This window comes from Xyrauchen texanus, chromosome 44 (assembly GCF_025860055.1).
Source record: "Xyrauchen texanus isolate HMW12.3.18 chromosome 44, RBS_HiC_50CHRs, whole genome shotgun sequence".
In the NCBI taxonomy this organism is placed as follows: domain Eukaryota; kingdom Metazoa; phylum Chordata; class Actinopteri; order Cypriniformes; family Catostomidae; genus Xyrauchen; species Xyrauchen texanus.
In genome coordinates, this window is record NC_068319.1 from 25,733,046 (window position 1) to 25,754,188 (window position 21,143).

At 37.8% G+C, this 21,143-nt stretch overlaps 1 protein-coding gene across 3 annotated transcripts in view; it reads right to left on the minus strand.

Moving 5' to 3' along the window:
- Positions 1 to 20,794, minus strand: part of LOC127636266 (erbin-like) — a 103,337-nt gene extending 82,543 nt beyond the window's left edge. For all 3 annotated transcript variants that reach the window (XR_007969565.1, XM_052116714.1, XM_052116712.1), the window contains exon 1: positions 20,394 to 20,794. The gene's annotated coding sequence lies outside the window, so the exon portion shown is untranslated. The remainder of the gene's footprint in view (positions 1 to 20,393) is intronic.
- Positions 20,795 to 21,143: the final 349 nt, after the last annotated feature.

Here is a 21,143-nt window from a genome sequence, read left to right on the forward strand (position 1 = left end):
CCATCTTGGATCAAAACAATTTCTATTGAGACATTCAGATGGTAGAGTCAAAATTTGGCGTAAACAGAATGAGAACATGGATCCATCATGCCTTGTTACCACTGTGCAGGCTGGTGGTGGTGGTGTAATGGTGTGGGGGATGTTTTCTTGGCACACTTTAGGCCCCTTAGTGCCAATTGGGCATCGTTTAAATGCCACGGCCTACCTGAGCATTGTTTCTGACCATGTCCATCCCTTTATGGCAACCATGTACCCATCCTCTGATGGCTACTTCCAGCAGGATAATGCACCATGTCACAAAGCTCGAATCATTTCAAATTGGTTTCTTGAACATGACAATGAGTTCACTGTACTAAAATGGCCCCCACAGTCACCAGATCTCAACCCAATAGAGCATCTTTGGGATGTGGTTGAAAGGGAGCTTCGTGCCCTGGATGTGCATCCCACAAATCTCCATCAACTGCAAGATGCTATCCTATCAATATGGGCCAACATTTCTAAAGAATGCTTTCAGTACCTTGTTGAATCAATGCCACGTAGAATTAAGGCAGTTCTGAAGGCGAAAGGGGGGTCAAACACAGTATTAGTATGGTGTTCCTAATAATCCTTTAGGTGAGTGTGTATATATATATATATATATATCTGGGAGGTTCTCTGAAGAATTAGACCAATTGTTTGCAATTAGTCCACAGTATGTGTGAATGGTGAGTTTTTACATTTGAACATGTGGAAATATTGTGGATGGCAGCCCAACAATGCACCAGTGTATAAGGGGTTAAGGAGGGATCTCTGAAGGCAATCATTTTAAAGAAAACAACAACTAAATTCCATAGACAATCATCAGCATTTCGTTTCTGAATGGTTACAATTCCCCCATCTCTAATACTCCATAAAATGTGGTCAAAGTTTACAGTCACTCTGTCAGACTTAGTGTCTCTATACTGAGTCACCAGCAACACAGCATTACTTGTCATTTATAAACCAAGTCCTTGAAACCAGAAGAGACCCAACAGACGGAAAGAGGAAACAACGACAACGATGTCACAATATCAAATTACACATTTGCTTTGAAGGAAGTTTTAGCCGATAGTACTAAGTCCAGGCGATAAGCAACATTAAGATCTTAATCTTAAATGAACGGTAAATAAAATGCCCCTGAGCTTATTGTGTCTTGCATGATGTGTCTCCCATTGATTAGAACTGTTCAATCAAACTTTAACAAGATTATGCTTTAAATAGAACACAAAATGAAAGTTTCTTAGATATTACAACAGAGGTCTTTTGAGAGCACACACTCGAGTAGGATGAAACTATGCATAACATTTCCACTTGTGGGCGACCAGTGAAGTTAAACACAGAACTAGCCGACTTTGAGGACAATTCAAAACAAAATTCTGTAGTCCCAATACAGCTTGCGTTTTTGGGTGAACCTAGTCCTTTTAACATAATCAGGGTTGGGAGAGTTACTTTTGAAATGTATTCCACTACAGATTACAGAATACATGTTGTAAAATGTAATTTGTTAAATATTCTGTTAGATTACTCTAGGTTAGATAACGTATTCTAAATACTTTGGATTACTTCTTCAGCACTGGCAGATTTTTTTCACTTATTTTGACTATAAAAACTCCAGTACAGTAAGACAAAACACACATGTTTAAAATACATTCTCTGAAAAAACATAAATATCGTATGCAGTGTTGTTTAGAAACAACAGTCTAATTGATCTTGTTTTAAGAATTTTTTATATTTTTACAGGAAAACAATACAAAAATTATTATCAAGTATGTTTGCCCTGATATCAAAGGTCTTACTAGAAAAAAATTAATTTAGATCAACATTAATTTTCTTTTTGAATGTAACTGTATTCTAAATACCAGTGATTTAAATTGTAACTGTATGACGTGGAATACTTATATTTTGTATTTTAAATACTTAATCCTGTTACATGTATTCCATTACTCCCCAACCCTGAACATAATTAAGTGCTACATAAAAGAAACCTTGTTTAGGGGAACTGTAAAATGTGCTGTTTGAACTGTCACAACTATGCATGTACTACAGGAAATGGCATTTCTAAATTAGTCACCATGCAGAAACTTGAATCAAATACATCACGACTTGAATAAATACACATGGTGCAGTGTCTTGTCTGCTGGTGATACCTACACAGAGTGTGATACACAACGCACTTGCATCACCCTGACACTTTAAGGAGCACAGCTGTGAAATAGGAAGGGCTGAGACTGCAGCGATTGGTTCGTCTGATGGTTATTTACTTCTGCTCTAGTTCCTCCTGGGTCTTTTTATCATTCTCTTGTGTGTTAAAGGTTTACGGTCTGTACACCACACACAGTAACGAGATTACTGTGCCGACTCCTTACGTCTGCTGTGTGCTGAACAGTGTATCCGACATGATACTGCAGATTAAAATGGTCGCAAATGCAACAAAAAATGGATAGTTAATATTTTGCCTTTGCAGACACTCTGTAACACTTTGTGTGCTATAACATCAGATTTCATATTGTGAGTTATTTAATTTAATCTTTAGAGGGTCCTTTTCACAATTTCGGTTGCAATTCAAAGACAAATTACTTTTGAACAGGGTCTTTTTTAATGAAACAGCTGAATCACTGTCTCAGCAAATCATACAGTAAATTAGTCGTCAGCAAGTTCACAACTGGGTGCGACTTTATTTCCAGAAAATATGGTAACCAATTAAAAAAAAATGTCCTGCAGAATTTTTACATTCTATGTTGAATTATGAAAAATATGTATATATTCATGAATACACAAACACAGTATATATAATATATATAATTTCAAACCTATCGGATGATTAGTCTATTTTCACCTGTCTTCCTGTCTTTTTGCTTTCTATCTTGTTTTTTAACCATCTAAATCGAGCAATTCTGTATTTTGGCAACTAAAAATAGCCAATGTTTCTAAGGGTGCTTTCACACTTGGTTTGATTGCTTGGACTGAACCAGAGTTACAAGAGATGTGAAGAATGTGAGCAGCTCTCTGAAGGGGATATAGTTGGACACAAGCAGATATGAGAAATGCATTACACTATTATAATTACAATTGGGAGCCTTCAAAGACGTGAATTATACATCATTACAAGCGGTTCACTTCCAAGATTTGGTACAATTGCATTCATATCAGCAGCAAACCGTACCAGAGTACACATGAAACGTACTCCAGACCACCTTTTCAAGCGAACCTGGGTGTGGTTCCCAGGTGCTAGTGTGAAAGCACCCTAAATGTTTCAGTTTAAGAGGCAATGGTTCATACTCATTTTCTTTAATCAGGAGCTCTGATCTGACCTGCATCTCCACTTATTATGTATAAGAGAGTGCCTTTAAACTTACGAAACATGAAAACTGTCTACCAATTCCAATAGATCACAACACTCTGGTTCCGGAATTAAAAATCCCATTAATTTTCTCCATAGGGGAATAGAGTTTTAATTATAACTTTTAAACCTTTAAAGACATACTTACCATAAGCTCCAAGAATGCCAGTCAATGTTATATGCTTCTGCTGAAGCCATCAGACCATGTTATTTCAACTTCACTTACAAAAAATTGCATTATAGCAGGATCTGTGTTGAATAACTACACTACCCATAATCCTGAAGAGAGAGATCGACCAATCAGAGAGCTGTAACAAACTAAATCACACCTGAAGATCTCTGCAACGACGGACCATTCCCATGACGCAATCGAGTTGGTCTCAATACAGTGTCAAACTCCTTATAATATATATATATATATATATATATATATATATATATATATACATTTATAGTTTAATATTAATAGTTTTACATGTATCCCTCATTTCAATCCCTATGGAAAAAAAGAATAGGAAAAATTCTTCCAGTGCCAAGATGGCTAAAAATAAATGTGAGTAGGCACTCTATTGCAGGGCTCCAGACAGCTACTAAAATGGTCGCAAATGTGAGCAAAAATAATTGATTGCAATAATAATTTAATATCTAGTCGCCATTAGCAACAGTCGGGTTTGTGTGCGTTCATATGCGGTTTCGTCAAATATCATCTTGCGAGTTATTGAACACATCTTTAGAGCGCACACCACCAGTGTGTCTCCTGCCGCTTCTCACCCGTTCTGTTTCCGAAGAGCTCGCTGAACGCACACACTAACAACCCCAGCGTGACTTTTTTGAACTGGATCTTTTTCATGAATCAACTGAAAATAACTGATGGTTTGAAATCAGGAGCTCAGGTTAGCAGTTTGAATCAGATTCAGCGAATGAGCCGTCAGTGTCCTCACATCTAGGTGTGCAGACATTTCAAAATAAGAGTCCATATGTATTTCAGGCTTAATAATTAAAATTCCCATATTGGGTACAACTTTTTTTCTTTTGGTAATTACTGATTGAGATTGAAGAAGCACAATAAACTGCATCTGGAATTTCTTTCAATTTGCACTCTTGAAAGACAGACTAAGGCAATATATAAAAAATATTCATTAAATACATTTATATATTATATTTTTTATATATATATATTTTTTTAATTAGTGCTTTTAATATGTGTGTATAGATATATGTTACTGTGAAAAACATTTTTAGGCACTTTTGCATAATGATGTCTTCAAAAAACAGTGCCATAAATAGTTTTCATACAAAGTCCCATAAATATAAAAAGAGCTAAATCGATATTTGGTGTGACAACCTTTGCCTTCAAAACAGCACCAATTCTCCTGGGTACACCTGAACAAAATTTTTCTGGGTTGTTGGCAGATAGGATGTTCCAAGCGTCTTGGAGAATTCACCACAGTTCTTCTATCTATTTAGGCTGTCTCAGTTGTTTCGGTCTCTTCATGTAATCCCAGACTGACTCAATGATGATGAGATCTGGGCTCTGTGGGGGCCATGACATCTGTTATAGGAGTTCTTGTTCTTCTTCAGTTTAGTTCTATTTGCAAAGGCAATGCTGAAAAATAAAATTAATATTTACTACTGATAAACTAAAGGCAGAATATATAAAATAACCGTTTTAAGACACATGTTTTTGTGAAAAATATAATGTGCCAAGACCAAGCTTTTGACACTAAGGGCAATTGAGGGACTTGTACACAACTATCACACAAGGTGCAAACATACATTGATGCTCAAGAAGACAACAAACTAATATATGCATACTAAACTTCATGTAATTATCTGTAATGTAGATAGATTCTGGTGGGCAGTACTAAATAATATATTTACTTATATTTTTAATTCTCATAATAAATTACGAAAGGGGTGTGAACATTTGAGACAAATGCAAAATTATCTTCTCAACAATATATTCCATTTATTAACCCTCCAATTAATGGGTAATCAGCTCTCTTCTTTCCTTCGGCTTTCTATCTAAATCAAGCAATTCTGTGGTTTGGTGCATAAAAACAGCTATTTGGCCAATGGCTCCTACTTAATTTTTTTTCTATCCCAATTTGGAATGCCCAATGTGCTTTTAAGTCCTCATGGTCATGTAGCGATTCATTTACATTTACATTAATGCATTTGGCAGACGCTTTTATCCAAAGTGACTTAAAATGCCCTTATTACAGGGACAATCCCCCCAGAGCAACCTGGAGTTAAGAGCCTTGCTCAAGGACACAATGGTGGTGGCTGTGGGGATCAAACCAACAACCTTCTGCTTACCAGTTCAGTGCTTTAGCCCACTATGCCACCACCACTCCTAGATTTGCCTCAATCCGGGTGGCGAAGGACGAATCCCAGCTGCGTCTGAGACGTGGCTTGTTGAGCGCATTACCACAGAGACATAGCACGTGTGGAGGCTTCACGCCATCCATGCCCACCTCACCACGTGCCCCACCGAGAACGAATGACCACAAGGAGCTTACCCCATGTGACTCTACACTCCCTAGCAACTGGGCCAATTTGGTTGCTTAGGAGACCTGGCAGGAGTCACTCAACATGCCCTGGGATTTGAATTAGCGAACTCCAGGGGTCGTAGCCAGCATATTTACCACTGAGCTACCCAGGCCCTCCTACGTGTTTTTTTAAGTCTGTAGCCCTGTATTGGCACATCTTGTTTCATCCACGTAAACATCAAAATTCCATAACTTTTTTGCATCCGATTTAGGCTATTTTCAAACGTGGTTCAAACTTCGATACGTATCCGATATCTGGTCATCTGAGCTACATCTAAACACTTGTAAACTTTAAATTCAAAATTTTAAGATAAGCTAGGTCTGGTCTGAAATCATCAATTAGCGCTCAGGTAAGGTTAGCAAATGCTTCCTTATCTGACAAATTGCTTGTGACGTTCCTCTTTTGTAAGTTGCTTCAAATTAAATCATCCACACAATGACTAATGTGCACTGACATGAAAGCACTAAGAGTGCAAGTGATTTGTCTGCATTTATTTAGTAGTTCATTTTAGAAACGTTGAATTCCCTTGCATCTGCATGTCAAATATCCCATTACAATAAGCTTTCCCCAAAACAACAGAGCAGGTTTTTTTTAGTTTTGAGCAGTATGGGAAGCCATAAGCTTCAAAAGTTAGATGAGGTTGAGCAAAACTCTACATCACACCAACTTCTGAGCGAACCCCTTGAACAGCAGCGGGCAATGTCTCTACTTCCTGCAATGTCTGGTGGGGCATAATGATGGTAACACAGGCCCCATGTACACCTGGTATTGAGCAATCAGTTTGAAATGGGACAAAGCTAAAGACAGGGGTGAAATGGGGTGCAAAACGTTTAAAAATGTTTAGAATGCTTTTGAACAGCAGTGAACAGCATGCCATTACAAATCCGTATGACTTTATATCTGATGTGGACCACAAGACGAAACCTTTTAAGAAAGTGGAAACCACTCTTTTATCCATACAATGAAACTGAATGGAGACCGAGTCTGTCAGTCCCCTAACATTTCCTTTTTGTGTTCCACAATGATGGCAGAATTTTCATTTTTGGGTGAATTAAACCTTTAGTGAAAAAAATCAAATACATTTTTTTAGCCTTCTAAGGACCAAGACCTTAAGACGTCCCATATCAGCCTTTCAACCAGAACCCAGCAAACTCCAAAAAATGCTTTCAAATGCTGTCGTTTCATTTCTGAACTCAAAGATAGCACAAACCTCTAAGCCCTTTCATCACTGAGGTAAACACTCGCCACCCACAATCTTAAACCTGACACTGTTCAATTCTCCTCCACCTGTGTTTACGGTCTTAAAATATAGATAATCACATTAGCGTTTATGTGCTTACGTTTTATCGCGCTGAAAGCAGTTGATGATAAGCAGGATTTGTGTGTGATGATAAACCAGCCATGTATTCTGGAAAAGAGAGACAGATGTTTGGGTAAGTGGGTCACAGAACCAGTCGTATCAGCCAGGGAAAACTGACGGCACAGATGCCAGATCTGCCGGACAGACTGAAATGTCAAATGTTAGGCAAACTGACGTCGCCCATCAAATGCTACGGCCTCCTGCAATATCAACATCCCATTCAGCAGGTCTGCAATTGAAATGGACTTATTTCTGCTTCTGAAAATACATTTCAACAGTGTCATTGCACAAAACAATTACAACAGAAATCAGAAGAGTGGATAGCTCAAAAGGCGAGTTAAAATATATTAAGCTTGTAGATTGATCACACTGTGAATTTGGCAACAGTACTTCGAACGTTTTGCTGCTGAAATCTGTCTCTTTTTACTGAAATTCAAAGCACTGCCCCCAGTGGCCAGAGCTGGAAGTTTTGTTAGTGCCAGGTTAGTGACATCAAATCTTTTAAAGATATTCATAGTTTCATTTTAGGCATGTAACAGAAAGTGAATTGGATATCCATAAGCCAAGCTGCATTTTCTACTGTTCTCCTGTGTGTTTTCTGTGCAATCTGAGACTCACGTGCCTTATTGACATGTTAAAGAGGTCATGAAATGGAGAATCAAATTTTCCTTGATATTTAGAAATACAAGAGGTAACTGTACTATAAAAACATACTCTAAATTTCAGAACTCAAACCTTCCTCCCCAGTCTAAAAAGAGCATTTATAGATGCACCCTGCTGAAACGTTTCAAATGTCAAGACTGTCTGACATTTTATGGTGCTGAGAGTTAACAGTTGTGCTTGAGATGAACAATACATTGAGATGCAATGTGTTGGATGTCCGTTATGTGTAAACCCTGCAATTTAGTTTGATATAAACAAATACAAAAAATGTAAACAATAAAATTAAATAATATAGCATAATAAATAAGTTATTTTCATTATAGGAAACAAAGGTGTGCAAGAAAACTTTACAAATGAACCAAATACACCACAGGGAAGTCAACAAGTGTAAATGTCAAATAAATGAAACTCTAATAAACCCAGATGTTCAGAAATAATAGAATAAGAAAACAGCTAAATAATTCTTAGCCAGTGCAGGTATTAATTTTATCTAAACCAAGTATATCTAGAAAGTTATCTAGAAATCAATATCTATAAATTATCAGGTTTATCTAGAAAGTACTATTTGCATAACAACAATTTGTGTGTATATTCATAAGCCCCCTAGAGGGTCAGAGGTCGGAGGTCCAGCCCCCACAGTCTCACAAAATGTTATGGGAAAAACTGAGGTTGTGTGGGTCCCATTCATGCTGACAAAACGGCACCAACCCGCATCTCAGAATAGCAGTCTAAGGTGTTATTCTTCTCACCACAACTGTACAGAGTGGTTATATGAGTTACCATAGATTTTGTCAGTTTGAACCAGTCTGGCCATTCTCTGTTGACCTCTCTCATCAACAAGAAGATTCTGTCCACAGAACTGCCACTCACTGGATGTTTTTTGTTTTTGGCACCATTCTGAGTAAATTCTAGAGACCGTTGTGTGTGAAAATCCCAGGAGATCAGCAGTTACAGTACTCATACCAGCCCATCTGGCACCTATATATTGACAATATATATATGCACGCTGGTGGCCAAGTTTGGAACAATGTACAGATTTTGTTGTCTCGGAAGGAAATTGGTACTTTAAATTCAACAAATTGGCATTTAACTGATCACAAAGTATAGTCTGATTACATCATTACTGATGTAAAAAAACAACAAAAAAAAAAAAACAGCAAATCACTATATGAAAAAAGTCATTTTATTATGAAATCTAGACAGGCTCCATTTCCAGCAGCCATCACTCAAACACCTTATCCTTGAGTAATCATGCTAAATTTCTAATTTGCTACTAGAAAATCACTTGCCATTATTAAACAGTTGAAAGCTGTTTGGTTCGTTTAACAAAGCTTAACATTGTCTTTGTGTTTTATTTTGAGTTGCCACAGTATGCAATAGACTGGCATATCTTAAGGTCAATATTAGGTCAAAATTTGAAAAAGAAACAGCTTTCTCTAGAAACTCATAAATCAATCATTGTTTTGAGAAATGAAGGCTATACAATGCTTGAAATTGCCAAAAAACTAAAAATGTAATTCAAAGGTGTACACTACAGTCTTCAAAGATAAAGGACAACTTGCTCAAACAAGGACAGAAAGAGATGTGGAAGGCCAGATGTACAACTAAACAAGAGGATAAGTACATCAGTGTCTCTAGTTTGAGAAATAAGATGCCTCACATGTCCTCAGCTGACAGCTTCATTGAATTCATGTACAACAGAAAGAGATGACTCAGAGGTGCAGGCCTTATGGGAAGAATTGAAAAGAAAAAGCCACTTTTGAAACAGAAAACCAAAAAGAAAAGGTTAGAGTGGGCAAAGAAACCCAAACATTGGACAATAGATCACTGGAAAAGAGTGTTAAGGATCTTAACCCCATTGAGCTTTTGTGGGATCAGCTAGACTGTAAGGTGTGTGAGAAGTTCCTGACAAGACAGCCACATATATGGCAAGTGCTACAGGAAGTGTGGGTTGAAATGTCACCCGAGTATCTGGACAAATTGAAAGCTAATCTGCAAAGCTCTGCAAAGTTGGCATTGTTGAACATGGAGGATTCTTTGAAGTAGTTTAAGAAGTTCTGAACAATTTTTATTTCAAATTGTAATTGTAATTTTTCAAGTTATTAATGTCCCGACTATACATTGTGATCAGTTGAATGCCACTTTGGTAAATAAAAATACCAATTTCTTTCCATAAGAGCAAAATCTCGACATTATTCTAAAGTTTTGGCCGCCAGTGTGTGTGTATATCCATGTCAGTCTTTTTATCAAACAAAATTGCAGGGTTTACACACAACGTACATCCAACACAGTGCATCTGACACATCCAATTGCCCCATCCTTCAATAACAGTTCCTTTTTTTATTTCATAGTTGATGGAAGAAATGAAGAAAAAATAAATTCTATAGTCAAAATAGTCTCTACAAAACTGCACAGGGGGTCCAGAGACGGCCAAAGCAGTGGGATCTTTTACCAATTTTACCGTCTTTTACCTTTTATCAATTGAAAATTAATGTTAAAAGATCATCTGTTTGTTCTGAAGCATAGTGACAGCAGTCCAGTATTTGTTGAAATATTTTTACATTAAAATGAAATATTTTTTACATTTCTTTAGATTCAGACACCAAAGTATGGGGCATAGTCCCTTGTGACTGTGGAATGATGCTGAATGTGGGTTCAGGGGTGTCCCATGAAAACAAAAATTGAAAACGTTTTTAAAAAGAAATGTAAAAAACATTTGTAATGAAAATATAAAGTGAGAGACTAGTCTACCAACTAGTAATTTTAGTCTTTCCTTATCCATTCCAGACATCCAATTCATTTTCACAAAATTAGAACAGCAATCGATTTGTTTATTCGATTTGTTTATTATTAAAGGCTCGTAACATGCTGATTAATAAAGATACATAAAGATGCATCATCAGAAGACATTTAGAAGGGAAAACGTTATGGTCTAAAAGGTGCTTTGAGACCACATTAACTCATGTGGCGCTTCATGTCTATACACATGCAGGGAAAATAGGCAATGCGTGCGGAGCAGGACAGGGCATAAATGATGCATGTTTGGTGCTAGAGAACTATATTAAAGATTACAGCGCAGAAAGGTCAGAGCTGTTGTCCACATCACTGTTGTTCTGTCGTGCTCTTCACTAGAGATGATGAGAGAGCGCAACCACTGTCATGAAGTCTTGCGGTGCGGATGGAATCAATCCGGTGTCCGACGTAAACTAATCGTTAGCAAGGCAGCTAGCATTAGCAAGTTCATCCAGTCTGACCCTATGTTACCACTGGCGCATTGTGAGCGAAGCTGAGAGTGTTTTCAATTCATTCCTATGAAAGCCGAGCGTCATGCTCGCAAGGTGGATCGTAGGATTGGCAAGCCGAACTGCTTGTGTTTTAGCGACACGTAGTAAATACTGAAAATTCCTCAAAAGCTTATTGTCGATTTTCTTTATCGTGATATATATCGATATCGTTTTATCGCCCAGCCCTACTTGTCAATTGGTAGTTTTGCACATCCTTAAGTTTTACCTGCACATTATATATTACACAGTGAAAACAATTGTCATTTCAGAATCACAGTGTCGCAACACATATTAAATCAGCTTAGAAATATCGTTGTAATATCGAACCTTGAGGTCTGTGGCAATTACCAGCTCTTTCACTAAATATCAAAGATAATTTGATTCTCCATTACATGACCCCTTTAACATGTCAGTAACATGGCTTTTCCTGTATAAATGGGCCTCTCTTGGCCAATTGATACTGCTATAGAGTGGAGTGGTGGTGGCATAGTGGGCTAAAGCACATAATTGCTAATCAGAAGGTTGTTGTTTGATCCCCACAGCCACCACCATTGTGTCCTTGAGCAAGGCACTTAACTACAGGTTGCTCCGGAGGGGATTGTCCCTGTAATAAGTGTAATAAATGTTATCCCTTTGGATAAAAGCTTCTGCCAAATGCATAAATGTAATCTATAGAGCCCAGACCTATGCAGCTGTCAAAAGGTCTGATTATGTGAGACTACCCTTTGCCCTTCAAAGCGCTGCATAAACGTGAACTAAGACAGGAAACATACTCTACGCAAGTGCAGAAATGGCATCCTGAGCTCTGTTCAACAGGTAAAGAACGAAGCAGGATAGTAGGCTAATATTTTTTTGCACATAATATGTTGTAAGGTTAGCAGATGGGAATTACATGGACCACATAATTTATTTTACAAGTGTAACATTAAATACAATCATGCAGCATGTTTTGTATGCAAACACAGCAGGTACTTTGTCCGGTACTAAAGCTGGAACTCTTTCAGGGTGTGTGATCATAAAGGCCAAGGAAACTCAAGAGTTCACAAGCTCCAGTTTTACTGTATGACAGTAGCTGAAGAGACAGTTCTATGAAAATCTGTTTAGTTCAACACTGCGGCTTTATATATAGTATTTCATCAGGATTCATTATTGTTAATTCAGCTACTGTCTTTAACAGAACTGGCTACTCATCACAAGTCCACAAACTGATGATTGTGATAATGATGATTGTAAAACTCATCAAGAACATGTGCAGGTCCTATTTCATTTCAAAACCAAAAGTCTTTTAACTAGCCTATATTTTGCAAATAAAATGAAGTAGGGGGTGCACCGATCGACTGGACACCGATCAAAATCAGCCAATCATCGTCTTAAGTGTGTGAACGGTGATCGGTCAATCATGATTGAGCTTTATTGTCAAGTATGCGTACATATACAAGGAATTTGTATTGGTGACAGAAGCTTCCAGTGCACAAACAATATAAACAAGACAGAGATAATAAAAAAAATGTTTTGAATAAAAATACAAGGAATGTATGGCAGAAGAGGTAGGGTATGTTGGATAAATATAATGTACATTTTATGTAATTTTGGTAAATGTATAAAAAGGTTCCATTCATTAACATTAGTTAATGCATTAGGTATCATGAACAAACAATTAACAATATCTTTTTACAGCCTTTTGTAATGAGCAGTAGTTAGAACAACATACCCAAGAGCAGAGGAACAGCTCAAAGGATTTATTAACAGCAATTTAGAGCAGTCACTTATTTGTGGAATCATCCGTGTAAGACCAGCTGACACGCAGCACACTGTAAAGCACCCACTCTCCCAAAACGTGGGCAGAGACAACGTATCCTCCATGAAAGATCCGCTGACACGCAGCAAAGTGGAAAGCATCCACACTACCGACACACAGGCAACCAACAGATACAAGAGACAGGACCAACTAGGCCAAGAGAGTGAGGTTAGTACTCAACATAAAACAGCTATCTATAATAAACACATTACAAACTGCAACAAACTACATTCAACATTAAACAATCCAGAAAAGGACATGACAAGCGAGGTGAATAATATTGGCATGAACAAACAAGAGTCAGGTGGCGCTCAAAGCTGAAAGTTGGCATGATCAGCATTCCCATGGAAACAATCAGGGATCCCATGGAAAAGCTGATACCACATGCCAATGGCACCTGAAACACATGAGGGCAAAAAAATCATTTTTGCCCTCATGGAACAAAACAAAAAGGGAATGATGACCATGACATCACAGGAGAGCGCATGGTGGTAACTCGCACATGGCGGTAACCAACAAAGCTTACGAACACGAAACATGACAGACAGGGGATGATGACACCACGGTCCTCGTCAGACAAAACCCAACCTGATGAGGTGACAGGACCGTGACATCACAGGAGAGCGCACAGCAGTAACTCACGCACGGCATCACTAACAACCAGACCCATATGCTCACACAAAGAATGTACATGAAACATGAGACAGACAGACAGAACGATAATGCCATGGTCCCATCAGACAGAAACCCAATCTGGCAAGGTGACAGGACCGTGACACCATTATCAATAATCATGTTAGTTAATACAATTAGAATTGTTCCTGGTTAGTCATGTTAGTTCATAGTGCATTAACTAATGTTAACTAAAACAACTTTTGATTTAAAAAATGTAATAGTATATGTTGTAACTAACATTAAGTTCATTAGTTCATGTTAACTCCAGTAATGTTAACAAATGGAACCTTTTCGTAAAGTGTTACCGTAATTTAACCTTGTGAACTTCAGCATATAACTTGCAAAAGTGTGGCAAAGGTCACAAAAAAATCTGTATCGGCTGATCTTAGTGTTAAAAAATAAATCAGAGATCGGTATTGTCCTCAAATTTGCTGATCGGTGCACCACAAAAATTAAGCCTATTTTTAGTATCATTATTTTTGCTAGAGTGGGAAGCACTGTCTTTACTCTAGGACAGAGTCCCGGTGCGCTGTGTTTGTAGCTTGATGTGGTGAAAAACAAAAATTGTGAAATAATCAATCTCAAAATTTAAAATAAGTCCCTCTCTTTGACAGCTTTGTTTGTACTTGTTGTTCATGATCGGTCATTGCGGTCACTTCAGAGTCCTTGTGCCCATCCCTACCATAAAGTAACTATAAACAACAATATTTTGATAAATTAACATTAACCAAAATTATTAAATGCTGTAAAAATTACTACAATAGTGCAGAGTGGTTATCTGAGTTACTTAGCCTATCTGTCAGCTTGAACCAGTCTGACAATTCTTCATTGACCTCTGTCATCAACAAGGCATTTTCATCCACAGAAATGCAGCTCACTGGATGATCGGCAGTTACAGAAATACTCAAACCAGCCCGTCTGCACAAACAATCATGCCACAATCCAAATCAATGACATAAAAAAATTCCCCATTCTGATGGTTGATGTGAACATTAACTAAAGCTCCTGACCCATATCTGCATGTTTTTATAATTTTCACAGCTGCCACATGATTTGCTGATTAGATAATCGCATTAATAAGTAGGTTTACAGGTGTTACTAATAAAGTCCTCTGTGAGTGTATATTGCTTATTTTTTAGTTCATGACACCTAATGCATTTACTAATACTAACAAATAGAACAGTATCCTATTATTTTTAGCTAGAACGTACATCAACAAACACCTGTTTCTGGTAGTGACTAAACTTTGCATAATACATTTCTTTTTAATGAATCAAAAACCAGTATATCCAGTTATATTACAACATATCTACAACATATGTTTCAAAGACATAAAAGCATTATAGGCAGAAATCATGTCCACAGAATTACCCATCAGAAAAGCTCTTTGTAGAAGCCTATTTTGTTTGTTGATTAAATGTTTACCCAATAGCATAATGATGGGAATCCAGACTATATTTCCACATTCTCTACTGAGTCATTTAAGGAGCAAAGCCGATGTGCAAATCAGAGTGCAATCACAAGATGTTGAGTGTAGGAACAAAGTCTATGGTACTGAAGAAAAGTCAGTGCTATGAGGGGCTCTGTTTGGAATTTGCAGAAACACTAAGTGAATAGATTCTGACTCCGGCACTCTCCCAATTTAATGGAAATATTCCATAGTACACATATCTCTTTCACACACACAATGCACAGCCACACTGATAGTAGATCAGTCAAAATATTTTCTTTTTAGAAGACAGATTACGTGGAAGACATAATAAATCTCCAATTGTGCAGTTGAGTGCGAGGAGAATGAGTTTGACGCAGTGCTTCATTTTCCATTGTGAAATCTTTGTCAATGGATGAGATTACACTGAGCTCATACATACAAAGTCGTACACATCTGGGATGACATGAGGGTGAGTAAATAATAACAGTAGGTTTGTTTATTGGGTGAACTTAGGGCTGGGGCGGTATGGATTTTTTCTAACCGCGGTTGAAAAGCAAGATATTCCCGCGGTATAGTGGTAAACCGCATTAAATACATTACATTGGATCAGAGGAAATTGTGAAGAAAATTGTGTTCTTAGTGATGTTATACAATGTCAGTTATGATGACCACCTCTTCAAGCTTAAAAAGGAAGCAAAAATTTAATTGAGAAGTCTAATAGCCTAATTGTTATGATCAACATGGCGCCACAGATGGCCGCCTTGGTGTGGAGCTCACCAATTATTTTCTTGTTTTTGTTTGTTTTTCCTTTGATTAGTTCTTTTTTCCCAATCAGTTTTACCAGGGACGAACTGCTGAACATTCAGCAGCACATACCAGACAATCTTTTCCTGGTTTTGGACTATTCTGACATTTTAATGGACATTTTAGTCAGAGGTGTAGCTGTGTTGTTAAAGCACGCAACGAGCAAGCGAGGGAAGCGAGCAGGTGCGCTGGTCAAGCTCCGACAACGTGGCATTCGAACAGCGCTGCTGAGTATTCATCTAGCAAATGTCCACTCTCTCCCTAACAAAATAGATGAACTACATCTCTTCACCCGAACAAACAAGGACTTTTCAAACTCTGCAGCCTTGTGCTTCACAGAAACCTGGCTGAGTGAAGCCATTCCAGACAGCACATTACATCTGCCGGGCTTCCATATGTTCAGAGCTTATCGCATTGCGGAGTTAACGGGGAAAACAAGAGGCAGTAGAACATGCTATTACATCAATGAAAGTTGGTGTACAGATTTAACAACTAGAGCCCAACTGATATGGGACTTTAATCCAATACAGATTTTATACTGATATTATGGCCGATATAGTTAATTTTTGAGTTGGAATGAAAACAGACCTTTTCTATGTGGATTGTGCACCGATCTGACTATGCAAGGGTACACAGTAGGCTGCTTTCTTAAATATTTTACATTATTATCATTCTTTGTCAACAAATTCCAGAAATGATCACTGAGAAAATAAAAGAATAATTAAAAATCCAATAAATAGCTAAATAATCAACAGTACTGTTTAGTATCAGTCGATGGCTGACCATTTAAATAAAGAATAAATTCAAATAAATCAAATAGCTAAATAAAAACCAGTACTGTAGGTTTAGTATCAGTCAGTTGTTGACCATTTAAATAAATAGCTAAATAAACATCAGTAGTAATGTTTAATATCAGTCAAACGCTGACTATTCTAATCCTGCCAGTCAATTAGGGGCCGAGGCATTTACAGCTACCGAGTCAAGAGATAAACAGCGGCCGCTGAGTTAAATTTTGTAAATGCAACGACTGAAATTGTTCGGTTTAAGAATCCTGAACAAAACAGTTTGGTGAAGAATCCTGAACAAAACAGTTTGGTGAATACAGGTTTACACATTAGCTTCCACTCAGCTGACAAGCAGTGAAAATAGCTATGTGGTTAGCTACAAGCTCATTGTCATGGAGAGCAAAAGATGGACTTTATTTACTTTCCAGCACTGCATTTCACCAACTACATAACAATGTAGCATGAAATTAACACCCAACAGACACAATCCAACACTGCACTGTTATCTGCTGAGCTGCAAAATGATGCTCTGACAAACTATAGCTGGCTAACATAGCAAACAGATGTGATAAACATGAGTGACATGGTTGTCAGGGACAGGGTTAATGTTATATTAGTTATACTGAAAAGGGAAAATGATGGGGTAATTTTTCATTGACTTTTCAGTATGTACTCCACAAACTAGTTTGCAACTTACCATGAAGACACCGCTTAACTCCACACCGCGTAACACCACCCTGTCTGCAGAACCACCGTTAGTTCAGCTATGTAAATGGTGTAGTCATAGCGCGCTCTGCTGTACAAACTACGTTATGACACCAATTGTAAAGCATTGTTTTCTGCATTATATGTTCTGAAAAAAAAATTATAATTATATCTGCGCATAACGGTAAACATATAGGCCGACACGATATATCTGTGAAAGGCTAATTTCGGCCGATAATGTCGGAGACTAGTAACAACATTAATGAAGATGTGCTGTCCTAATTTTGAAGCGCTCATTATTAACTTTAAGCCTTTCTACTTGTCGTGGGAGTTTTCCTTGTTTATTATGGAGAGTGTGTACATCCTGCCACAAACGTGCGTGAACGCAGCACTGCAACGGCTGGCTGATCTGATCACAGACACGGAGCAACAATACCCAGACTCACTTATTATTATTTTTGACGATTTTAACAAAGGCAACCTCACTCGTGAACGGCCAAAATACAGACAGCACATTACATGCCTCACCAGAGACAGAAATATACTGGATCACTGCTACACAACATCAAAGGATGCATATCGTTCTATCCCTAGAGCAGCTTTGGGACTCTCTGATCACTGTCTGGTTCATCTTCTTCCAATCTGCTAAACCTGTGGTAAAGACTGTAAAAAATGGACCTGGAACAATATGTGATGTGTGGTTTGAGGCTATCGTCTGTGTTCTGCGACTGCACTGTAAAAAAAATAAATTAAATCCAACTTCAATTTTGTCAGATAAGCTCAATTATAAATGTTGATTGAACTATCAATTAAGTCAACTTTCATTCAGGTTTTCTTAAGCGTGAACTTAAAATTCACATAAAAATAGTTGGATAGAAACCCAGCAATATTCGGAAGTCGACTTTCTGTGTGATCATGATATGTGCACATTTAATCCCAAGAGAGGTGTCCAGTTATCATCTAAGAAACAAAAACAGTTAGGCCTGTTTTGCATTTTTAAAACGGTTTTGTAAAAAACAACTCTTGGCAATCCGATCAAATTCTGAATAAGAAAAACAGAGAAAAACAGCAGTCATTGTTATTTAGGGTTTATTCATCACACTGGAAATGAAAAGTCGAGTCATTGCAATGCATTGTGACATGCAGTATTCAACACGGTGTGCTCCAACTGTATAATGCATGTTTTTGCAAATGTAGAAGGTCATGTGTACATAATGTATGCTATGCACTATACTGCATATAGATGTAATTTAAAAAATAAATTAAAAATAGTAGGGCAGTGTGCCACTCCAATAAGCCTTGGAGAACGAAAATGTAAAAATGCTTTGAACAGATGAGGTCGGTTTGAATGAGGTACGGAAATACAGTTTAGCATGCACACCAGTTTTTACTGATTTAACCTCATCTTTCAACATGTTGGACAGAACAGTTAAACCTACCTTGACGTGAATAAAGAACACATATTTGCTACAGTTCTTTATTTATATGAGAATTCTTTGGTGTGCATTCTGCAAAAGCACCTGCACTACAATTCCTGACTAAGCAGCCTGCAGACCAAATCTCTTTATGAGATCACAGTCCATAATAAAAGCGCAAAGGGCACTGTAAAGAAACCAGAACATATCACCACGGAATCATTGTAAAAGGATATCTTAAGAATAAGTCATGATTCATATACCCAAAACATATTGTTGTAACCTCCAACCCTAAAGTTAAGCCTCAAGGAGAATCTTGCCTTGATTGAAGTTCACATATGCAGGATCTCTTCCAATCTGTTTGTTGCTGGATGCAGAAAATAGGGATTAAGCCTTAGGGGAGATGAGCCATGCAAGTGCGAATAATCTCCCTGAAGCCACCTTATCCTATTAGATTAATTTATCACCTGCTAAAACGATCACCCAATCAAAACACAACCCTGTTGAACATTAGGTATCCTGTGTATATCATTTGGCAATTGACTGCACGATAACAAAAGTTCATATTTTGAAAGTGAGCTATGAAAAAGCACCTCTGAGCAATACCATACTGGATGACTTTTTATTGTATTTTATGCAAGCTTATGATATAGGCTGCATTACAGGCATTCATCCTTCTATATAATCAGCATAAATATCTCCTAAAATAAAAACCCCACACAGCAGACATTCAACGGTCTCGATTGTCAGGCCATTGCGGAACTCATGACGAGGTTACATCAGGAGTGAACCCCCTGTTTTCGATAATTACACTCGTAAATACCAGAGATATGCTAACCCAATCAATTATTGAAATGGAAATCACTGGTTTGCTCATAGTAATTCATCATACCCCATAGGCAGCATCATTATACCCTTGTTTTACCTAAAGAGAGAACCTGTTCCGAGCAGGAAGTGAATGTGGAACAATGGTATGAATGCATCCGCATACTGTTTAAATGAAACATTTAAATGATACATTGACACTGTAAATGACACGTTTTGAAAAATACTGATACATTTAAGCAGATCTCGCGCGTACAGACTCAACCACACTGTCATTTCAATGGGAGACTGAAAACAGGATGTGTCGCTATGTGGTTAATGTACTACACATGACCATAAAACCTCGTTTATTTGTCAGTGGTGTAAAAACAAAAGCATCTTATATTGATTTGAAAAGATTAATGCTACAAAATGTATGTTTTTGTGAGCTGCCTAAACAGCGCTAAACATACATTTGAATCCAGTCAGTCATGTATGCGATACTACACACGTTTCATTCCTTCCTTACATTGTAAACACCTTCTAGTGTGTGTGTGTGTGTGTGTGTGTGTGCTGATGAACGTCAAAATCACACCGAAACACTTGATGACACAGAAAAAACACTGGGTTGACGGGCCAGGAGTGTAAAAAAAAAAAACTAAATAAATGTCTCCACGCCGTTCCTAGCCGGATTTGGCTAGCTGTGAGAAAGACTCTGAGGCGAACTGAAGGACAAATAAAAATGTCTTGCACTCACCTTAAACCGAACCTTTCCGATATTCTCCTTTCATTTACGAGGGGAAATAAATATATCCAGCTAATCCATATGGGTCAGTTCAGTTCTCGTGGCACAAAAAAACCATTTAAAACCAAACGATATACAGTGCTGGTTGACACCAGCAGATGCTGAAAACCACGAAGAAAGCTGGTGCTGCTGTTAGCTGAATGAGCTAATGCATTCTTCACCACACACACTGCTCGACAAAAAGTTCCTCACAGCCGCTTGGAAGTTTTCTAAGCGATACTATAAAGTATGTTTCGACGAGACCAGAGATGTACACAATAAAGGCGTCTTTAGAATAAAAAGGGCGACCAAAGCGGTCGCCGACACAATTGATTTACATTGAGACGCAGAGAAGCGATCATTGAAGAGATGCAGCAGAGCAGCAGCAGTCAAGCACTGGGACGGACTCGGAATTACAGTTGTGCGACATGATGAGGTTCGATTCGCCAACGAATCGTTTATTTTGAATGATTCGGTCGAACCGATTCGCAAAGCGTTTTTAAATCACTTGACTTACTGTGAGGTTGGTGGTAATACCCAGATCCAAAAAAACATGGTATAACCACGTCGAACATCTTTTTTGTTAGTAAGCAAAATATTTTACACAGCCTACGAAACACAGTTAAAACAATAACATAAACAGCTGTATTCCTTAAAATGTATTTCACTACAAAATAGCGCGGGGAATTTCTTAAAACGCCTCTGAGTGAGAGCTCAAACGAC